Source organism: Mustelus asterias, chromosome 14 (genome assembly GCF_964213995.1).
Source record: "Mustelus asterias chromosome 14, sMusAst1.hap1.1, whole genome shotgun sequence".
Lineage (NCBI taxonomy): Eukaryota > Metazoa > Chordata > Chondrichthyes > Carcharhiniformes > Triakidae > Mustelus > Mustelus asterias.
This window is the reverse complement of record NC_135814.1, coordinates 47,493,260-47,501,919: the sequence shown is the minus strand read 5'-3', so window position 1 is coordinate 47,501,919 and position 8,660 is coordinate 47,493,260.

Here is an 8,660-nt window from a genome sequence, read left to right as displayed (position 1 = left end):
CTTCTGGTGATACCCACCAGGCAGCAGATGCTGTCTGTCCACCAGGATGCGCAAAGAGATCTGGTGGAGATCCATGAGGATCTGCGTACCATGGCGTTAGTCATTGAAGAGCCCATGTGGAACATGAACATTACGTTGACCCTGAGCACCAAGTGCAGAGCCTCCTCCATTGAGAGAGTGGTGACTCTCTTGAACAGGCAGTTTCAGTGACACCTCAAGAATCCCAGGGGTCACGCTTGGACTTGGAAGCCAGCAGACTGGCAATGAATCCGGAGGGCACTGCCAGTGTGAGAGATGGATGAGGCTTCTAGTCTCTCTGCCCAGTGCCCGTCCATCAATGCACCTCACACTGGCGTTTGAGCTGTCTGTCGTCTCTGTGAGCTCCTCTCAGGGTGCTTCGGATGAAGGCAACAGCTTCTCAGCCCCTTCTTCCAGTGACCACTGCATCAGACAATGCCGTGACACCTGAGGAGTGCCTAGCTGGAGCCAACTCAGGCTTCAGTGGCCAGAGGACAACTGCCAAGGCCATCGTGGCCACCATGACAACAAAGTCAGCAGGCTGGCTCCAATTCAGCTGCTAACGAGGGGAGGCACAAAGACGCAATACCCGTAAGCGTAAGTTTAAGGCACTTTAAACACAACAGGAGCTTGTCATGGATGACATTTGCGTTTAGTACTTTGATTTTCTGTGGCTTTGGAATATTTGTATGCTCTTTATATGTTAATGTGAAGTCACTTAAATCTTGAGCAGTATTTTATGATCCCCCGAGGCATGTTTTTTGGCGGTGGAAGCAGCTTGCTATTGACTGCCAGTAAGACCTGTCAGCCCCACCAATGTCTACAAAGCTCATCTTTTCCATTGATATTTTTGTTATATGGATCTGCAGCTCCCTCAGACAGCTCTGCAGTGACTGTCCACTTGAGGGAGCATATTAGAAACACCAAGCTCACGCTCTCCCTTTTCTGGGCACCTACCTTCTTCCAACCCCCTCCGCAGCAGCGCTCAGCCTTTCACAGGGTGGGTTTCACACTGGCTGCCCCTTAATTGGCCAGCCAGTGGGAAATCACATTCCGGGACCTGCTGAGTGCATATCCCGATGGGTGAAAAATTCCAGCCTCAGTCCTCAGTGTCTATCTCCTCTGAAAGGGGCAAGTGGCTGAATCATAGAATCTCTACAGTACAGAAGGAGCCATTCAGCCCATCGAGTCTGCACCGACCACACAGGCCCTATTACTGTAACCCCACGCATTTACCCTGCTAGTCCTCTGACAATAAAGGGCAATTTAAATGGCCAATCAACCCAATCCACACATCTTTGGGCTGTGGGAGGAAACTGGAGCGCCCAGAGGAAACCCACGCAGACACGGGGAGAACGTGCAAACTCCACACAGACAGTGACCCGAGGCCGGAATTGAACCTGGGGCCTTGACGCTGTGAGGTAGCAGTGCTAACCATTGAAGAGAGAGACAGCTGCTGCTGGTGCTGATGTTGCTGCTCCTCTTTGTTCCTCATTCACAAAAATTGCTTCCATGCTGAAATTGCTGCCAGCCTGAAATGTCATGGTTGGGGTAGGGGCAAAGAAAAACAGGAATTGGAGGTGGAACCTGAATCCACTCGAATTCTGTCTTGTTTACAATGAGTGAGAGGTGGAGAAGGTAATTCTGCCACATCTTCCAGCAATCCCACCCATGTAACATCTCAATGGCACTTTCATCGATTGAAAATGTTCATCAAATAAATACTTGTATTCATATATCGCTTTTTATGGCCTCAAGATGGCCCAAAGTCCTGTTCAGTAAATTAAGCACTTTTGGTAACATATATAACTTCTCCATGGTAAAACAGGAATCAGGACAACCAATGTGCTCATAGCAAGTTCACACCAACAGCAATGTGATGATGACCAGATCATCCTTTTAGTGATTTTGGTTGAGGGATAATTATTGACCAAGACATCTTGTAGAACTCTTGGATTCTTCTTCTCAAGTTAGTGTCATGGAAGAGTTTACATCACTTAAGCTTGAAAGGACGGATAGATTCTTCTTCTCAAGTTAGTGTCATGGAAGAGTTTACATCACTCAAGCTTGGGGTGGGGTCTCAGTTTAAAATGACAGTAAGCATCTCCAAAAATGCAGCACTCCCTCAGTACTGCACTGGAATGTCAGCCTACATTTTCTGATTTGAGTCTCAAACTCATATTCTTCTAACTTAGTAGTAAACGACACCATTTGAAGTACAACAGACACCTCTGGAGCAATCATGAATCTTGATAAGATCCCAGGAAAAATCCCTAGTCCCCCCCATGTGTATTGCTGAAAAGCTCAGCAACTCACGCAGTCGAATTCAGTTCTAATTACACCATGTATGCCCAAATAGATGGTGTTGCCATGGGATCCCCTCTAGGCCCAACTCTCACAAACATCTTTGTTGGGTTCCATAAGAAATGTGCCTTCGATGGAATGACTTTTGACCTCCGATCCTTTGCATATTTCTGATACGTAGATGATAATTCGCTTTATTTAAATCCGCAGTCGCATGTAATCATTTCCTTACATGTCTCAATGGGCTCCATCCAATCCTCAGGTTCAGCTTTGAAATGGACTCCCTTTCCTTGACATTCTGGTTCAAAAATCTGCCAGAGAGTTCTCTACAACAGGAGGTCTACTGCAAGCTAACCTTCACTGGTCAATACATGCATTGGGATTCTTGCAGTTCCACAAGTTGTCAGATTGGTCTTATCAGTAAACTTGTAAATAGGGCCCACCATGCAAGCTCGATGCTGAAATAGGGCACACCAAAGGCATCTTGCCGGATAATCTTACAGTCCAAAGATATGCGGTAAGGTGGATTGGCCATGCTAAATTGCCTCTTCGTGTCAGAGAGATTAGCAGGGTAAATACATGGGGTGACAGGGATAGGGGCTGTGTGAGATTGTTGCCGATACAGACTCAATGGGCTGAATCCCTGCACTGTAAGGATCCTATGATTCTATGATAATGGCTACTGTGATCAGATTATTTAGCTTTATATATTGTGCAAATTCATAATGGGCCTAAAGTTGTCTCTTTTGGCCCTGAAAAGTGCCCAGTCTACCACAGATTCCCCCGGAAGGGCAAGGTATCTTAAAAATATGAGCAACAGGTGAAGCCAAGCAGTAGCAACACGGGTGATAACCTCCACTAACAGGATCATAGAAATCATAGAAATCATAGAAACCCGACAGTACAGAAAGAGGCCATTCGGCCCATCGAGTCTGCACCGACCACAATCCCACCCAGGCCCTACCCCCATACCCCTACATATTTACCCACTAATCCCTCTAACCTACGCATCTCAGGACACTAAGGGCAATTTTTAGCATGGCCAATCAACCTAACCCGCACATCTTTGGACTGTGGGAGGAAACCGGAGCACCCGGAGGAAACCCACGCAGACAGGATGCCGCCATCAAGCCAAAAAGACGATCTGCTTATCACACAAATGAATAATATGGTATCTGAATTTCAGTGCTAGTGTAATGCTAGGTATATCGGCGCACGTCCCCAAGACTAGCAGATCATATCAACCAGCATGTCCCAGCCATTGTTCACAATGGGCAGGTTAAAAACCATACCCAGCCAGCCCAAGCTTGCAAAACTCAAACTCAGTGTCCAACATTAGACATGATTCTGCGATTGGACATTTGCTAAACAATGCTCTGTGTGCTAAGAATTACACTGACACCAATTTAAGATAATCAGTCAGGCTCATAGTGTGGTGCATTTGCCTGTACTGGAAGCTACATATGTTAATACACAGGGTCCTGTTCTTTGCGGACAGGAAGAGCATGTACACATTAAGTTTATTTATTGGTGTCTCAAGTAGGCTTACATTAAAACTGCAATGAAGTTACTGTGAAAATCCCCTCGTCGCCATACTCCAGCATCTGTTAGGATACTCTGAGGGAAAATTTAGCATGGTCAATGCATCTAACCAACGTGTCTTTTGGACTGTGGGAGGAAACTAGAGCACCTGGAGGAAACTCACACAGACACGAGGAGAACGTGCAGACTCCGCACAGACAGTGACCCAAGCCAGGAATCAAACCCGGATCCCTTGTGTTGTGAGTCAGCAGTGCTAGACACTGTGCCTCTATGCCACCCGCACATTTGTGCCTGTTCAGCTGAACAAAATAAGTGACAGCCTTTCACTGACTCATTCCTCATGGCAATACTTTGATCAATCAGGATCAAGCTGCCTGGTTTAAATTTCAAACAATGCTTGGCAGTTAACTGTCAGTCACCATCAATTGCTGCAAACTCCACGGTACCAATCAGAGTCCACTTGCGAACCAATCAGCATTCTCTTCTCATACAGTATAAATTGTTGTCCTCCCTTTATGTTGATATTCTTGCACAATGTCCTGATGAGTGCAAGATGAAAAGCTTTGACACCCCTCTTTTTTTCAGCAAAACTCAAGTTCTGTGCAACCAAATGATTATCTCCTCCTTGTCTGAAAATGACATCTCTGCTATTGCACAATACAACTCTGCCGCCGACCTGAGAGGCTGCATCTGTGACATTGCCAGACTCAAGTCCTGAAATCCTCAAAACCGTGCGTAAAGGGGACATCACTGCCCTGCTGGCTGTTCTTTGCTTGGCTGCTTAGCCCACATCTGGCCCCTCAACCAAAGAGATTCCATGAGGCACTGCTGAAAATAGTTGCCCTCTTGGGAGCAGGAGGAAATTGAGTGCACTTCTCAGCTAATCTTGAGGTAAGCCTCTACCTATTAGTCACACAACTGTGGAAAACCTGGTTATACTGGGGGAACTGAGTAATTGGGAAATGCCCAGTGTAAGAAAGGTGATCAAAACCCATGTTATACAAATATTTAATATTTAAGTATGGAAAAATATTATCCTTCAACGTTTAAATTATCTGCACATAATGTAAAAGATGTAAAATTGAAAGCTCAGAGGATGTAAAACAAGATTTGTGTAAAGAAAACACATTATGGCTTCTGTTAACTCAGTTATTTATGTTCAGCTGCACTTCAATTCAGGAATTTATTTATGATCCACATTTATGGCTACTGAAACGAATTGATTCACTCAACAGCTCAGGACTTGGTTTTCCCTTTAGCCTGCCATGCTCTGTCTGTATTGGACACTGGAGAGATACAGTCTTGAGGCTGGGGGAGTGGGAAACCTGGCAGCAAATGGAAGTTTCAGATCGAGGCTGAGAGAGTAAAGATTTGGCACTGCGATGCCTGACAGCAGGAGGCCTGTTGTTGCATAGAGCCCCGGAAGGCAAATGGGAGGCCTGGTTCCAAGACTCAGGAGTCAGCACTGAAGCAAACAGGAGGTCTGATGCTGCGGCCCGGTGCAAGCAGGAGGCCCAGTGGCACGGTCTGAATGAGTGGCAGACCTTGTGCCAAGGCTGGAACAGCAAGAGGCTTGGCATGAAGATTCAGAAGTCGGCAGGAATCCTGGCACCTAGCCCCAGCAGAGAGTGGGAGGTCTGGCACAAGGCAGGAGCTTGAGGTCCTTAGGGGCAAAGTGGGACAGAGGGGATAGTGTGGGAGGCGGCAGAAAGCTGCCTTCACCCAGGACTGAGCAGAGTGGGACGCCCAAGGATGGGCAGAGCCAGGTGGCCAGGGTCTGGAGGCAGATTTAGGAGAGAGGAACCTTGAGACTGGGAGTTGCTGCAAATTGGGAAATAGTAATGCCAGGTAATCAGCACTCACATTTAGAGGTTACCCAATTGCCACAGGCAAGTCAGTGGAGGGGACAGGGTAGGCAGAGTCAGCTCCAAATTTTCACAGTATAACTATGTGTAAACTTTAAGGGCTGATTTGATGAAAGTATTGGATTGTTATTCTGCTGCCACAAACGTTGAGCAAGGATTCCAACGATATATTGATATTAATATACAATAATCTGCATACTGATGGAACATTCTGAATTTCAGTTTGACCTTCAGTCTGTAAAAAGTTCACTATTTATCAGGTGGAAAATCTGATCATGATCCGATAGGTTTTTGCCAGATTTGTATATTATGAAAAAACAGACTCTTTCCTCTACAATGCTGAGGTTTCAAATTGTGATTGAGGTGATAGGTGGATAGCCGGGAGACCATCTGCCAGTGACATAAACTGGAAACCCCTTTCCCCGATTTCCTTAAGTTCCCTATTTCCAGTTGAGGGAAAGGTGGCAAATACTCTACATGCCCCTTACAGCAAGGAAACATGTCTGGGAACATTTTCAAACTAACTGCAAATTCTAGTCATTATACCCTTATAAAGTTCCATTGGAATCACTGTCAGCTGAGAGCTGGCAGGAAAGGCCCAAGGCCTTACCCAGACTAAGCAAATGATCTTGAAAGGTTACCTTTTTCCCAAAAATAGGAAGTCTCCTCGTTGAGGTGAAAAATGTTGTTAGGTATTTTCCCCCTAGCCTGAAGAACTCTGGGAACATCAAGCAGGGCAACTGTATATTGTTCAGTCTACCAAAGCTTCCTTGTGGATGTCAGTGGGACACCACAACTGGAGGTCCTTGCCCATTTCATCTACAGGAACTTTTCCTTAAGCAAAAGCTGAAAGAGGGACATCAAAATTGCATGGCACCTAAAAAGGAGATCTGAAACCTGAGAAAACAGGGAAACCAATTATGTATCTCTTCAATGAACAAGATTTGGGGTGGCACGGTGGCACAATGGTTAGCACTGCTGCCTCACAGTGCCAGGGACCAGGTTCAATTCTGGCTTTGGGTCACTGTCTGTGTGGAGTTTGCACATTCTCCTTGTGTCTGCGTGGGTTTCCTCTGGGTGCTCTGGTTTCCTCCCACAGTCCAAAGACATGTGGGTTAGGTGGATTGGGCATGCTAAAAAATTGCCCATTAGTGTCAGGCGGATTAGCAGGGTAAATACCTGGGGTTACGGAGATAGGGTCTGGGTGGGATTGTTTTTAGTGCAGGCTCAATGGGCTGAATGGCCTCCTTCTACAGTGTAGGGATTCTATAATTCTATTCTATGAAGTTTGAAGAATTGTCCATGAACAGTATAATCTAACCACAAAGCGAAGGTTAGAATATTGAATTCAATGTCAAATAGGCAAGATAAAGTGAAACAAAGTAGGGAAAGAAAGAATGGATTAAAAAAGAAAAGAAGAGTTTGGATTTTTTTAAATGTATCTTAAAGGAGCGCATGACTTTTCAGTGATGACTTAAAAGTTGTTTTTGGTTATTGATTAGATTTATCTATATTTTCATTGATGCATTACTTTCTGATGAGACTTAGGCCTGAGAATCATAAATGAAAGTCTTGCATTTCAAAACAATTATCGTACAATAACCTGGAGGCTGCAGGAATGTGGTCAGGATTGAATTCCTTTGGGAGATCCAATCGTATTCCTGGATTTGAATGTGGAAAAAAAGAGACACGTTTTCAAAGGAAAGTCATGCCTTTTGACAGGACACCGAAAGTCTTGTAGGCGATAGGATTTTGGAGAATGAAGAGGAACATTGATGATGCCCATAAGCCTCTCTGAACCTCCACCAACAACTTTCATTCCATTAATGTTCAGTTGCCATCATTATTACCTTATTATTCAAGCTAATGACAATATCCTGGGAAAAGCCATGCCTTCATTTTAAGACAAGTCCACTCTTTCTGAAATATTGAAATAGGGAAACTAGATGGGTGTTCTCCGTTAATTCAGTGGAAAAGGTTATTATCGCATCAACATGCAAATACTGTATGGGCCCCACAAGAAAACAGGATGATATACAATGCATTAATTTTGAGGAAACTAAATATCGCGCAGCTCTTCAGAGAAAAGATTAAACCTGGCTTCCAAAAGATATGTTACTTGGTGCAACTACAGCTGATTATATCCCTGTGCATCCACCCTCCCATATCCCAGCAGTGGACAGTTCAAACGAGGTGCATGGATGAAAGGGCTTCCTCATCAAACAGATGTTTGAAGTCATGAAATAATGCTTCAGAGGCTTGTGTCATATAATGCTGGATGCCTTTCTCCACTGTATATGAATCTTTTCTTCAGCATGTCAGGTTTTCCAGTGTCCTATAAGGGAACTCCCTTGTTGTCAGGCACTTTGGGAAGGGGGAAGGGAAGGAACGCCCTGCCCCAGCCCCCTGTGATCCTCTGCCCATGACCTACATCTCGATCTCACTCACCTGAGTCCAGGGGTTCAACAACAATCCTTTGTGAAGTGCCTGGAGTGCTACCAGTAGCAGCCAGCACTCCCAGGTGGAGCTGCCAGCAATGGGGAGGTGCTGGCCTCCAATTGGCTGGCAGCTCTTAAAGGGCTAGATTTCCTTCACTGGAGGAGGCCCACACTGGCCAGTGAAGTGCCGAATAGGTACTTAATCAGCAACTCCCCCGCCCCCAATCACCAACCCCATCATCAACACTAAATCCAGCCCATAGTGTCATAGAATCATTTACGGCACAGAAGGGGGCCATTCAGCCTCTCAATTCTATGCTGGCTATTCCTGGAACAATCCCTCAGTTCCATTTGCCAAGTCTATTCTTGTAACCCTGCAAACTTATTCCCTTTAAGTACTCATCCAATTTCCTTTTGAAATCACTGATTGTTTCTGCTTCCATACCCCGGTGAGCCATGAATTCAAGATGATCAAAGAAAAAGTTAAATGCCC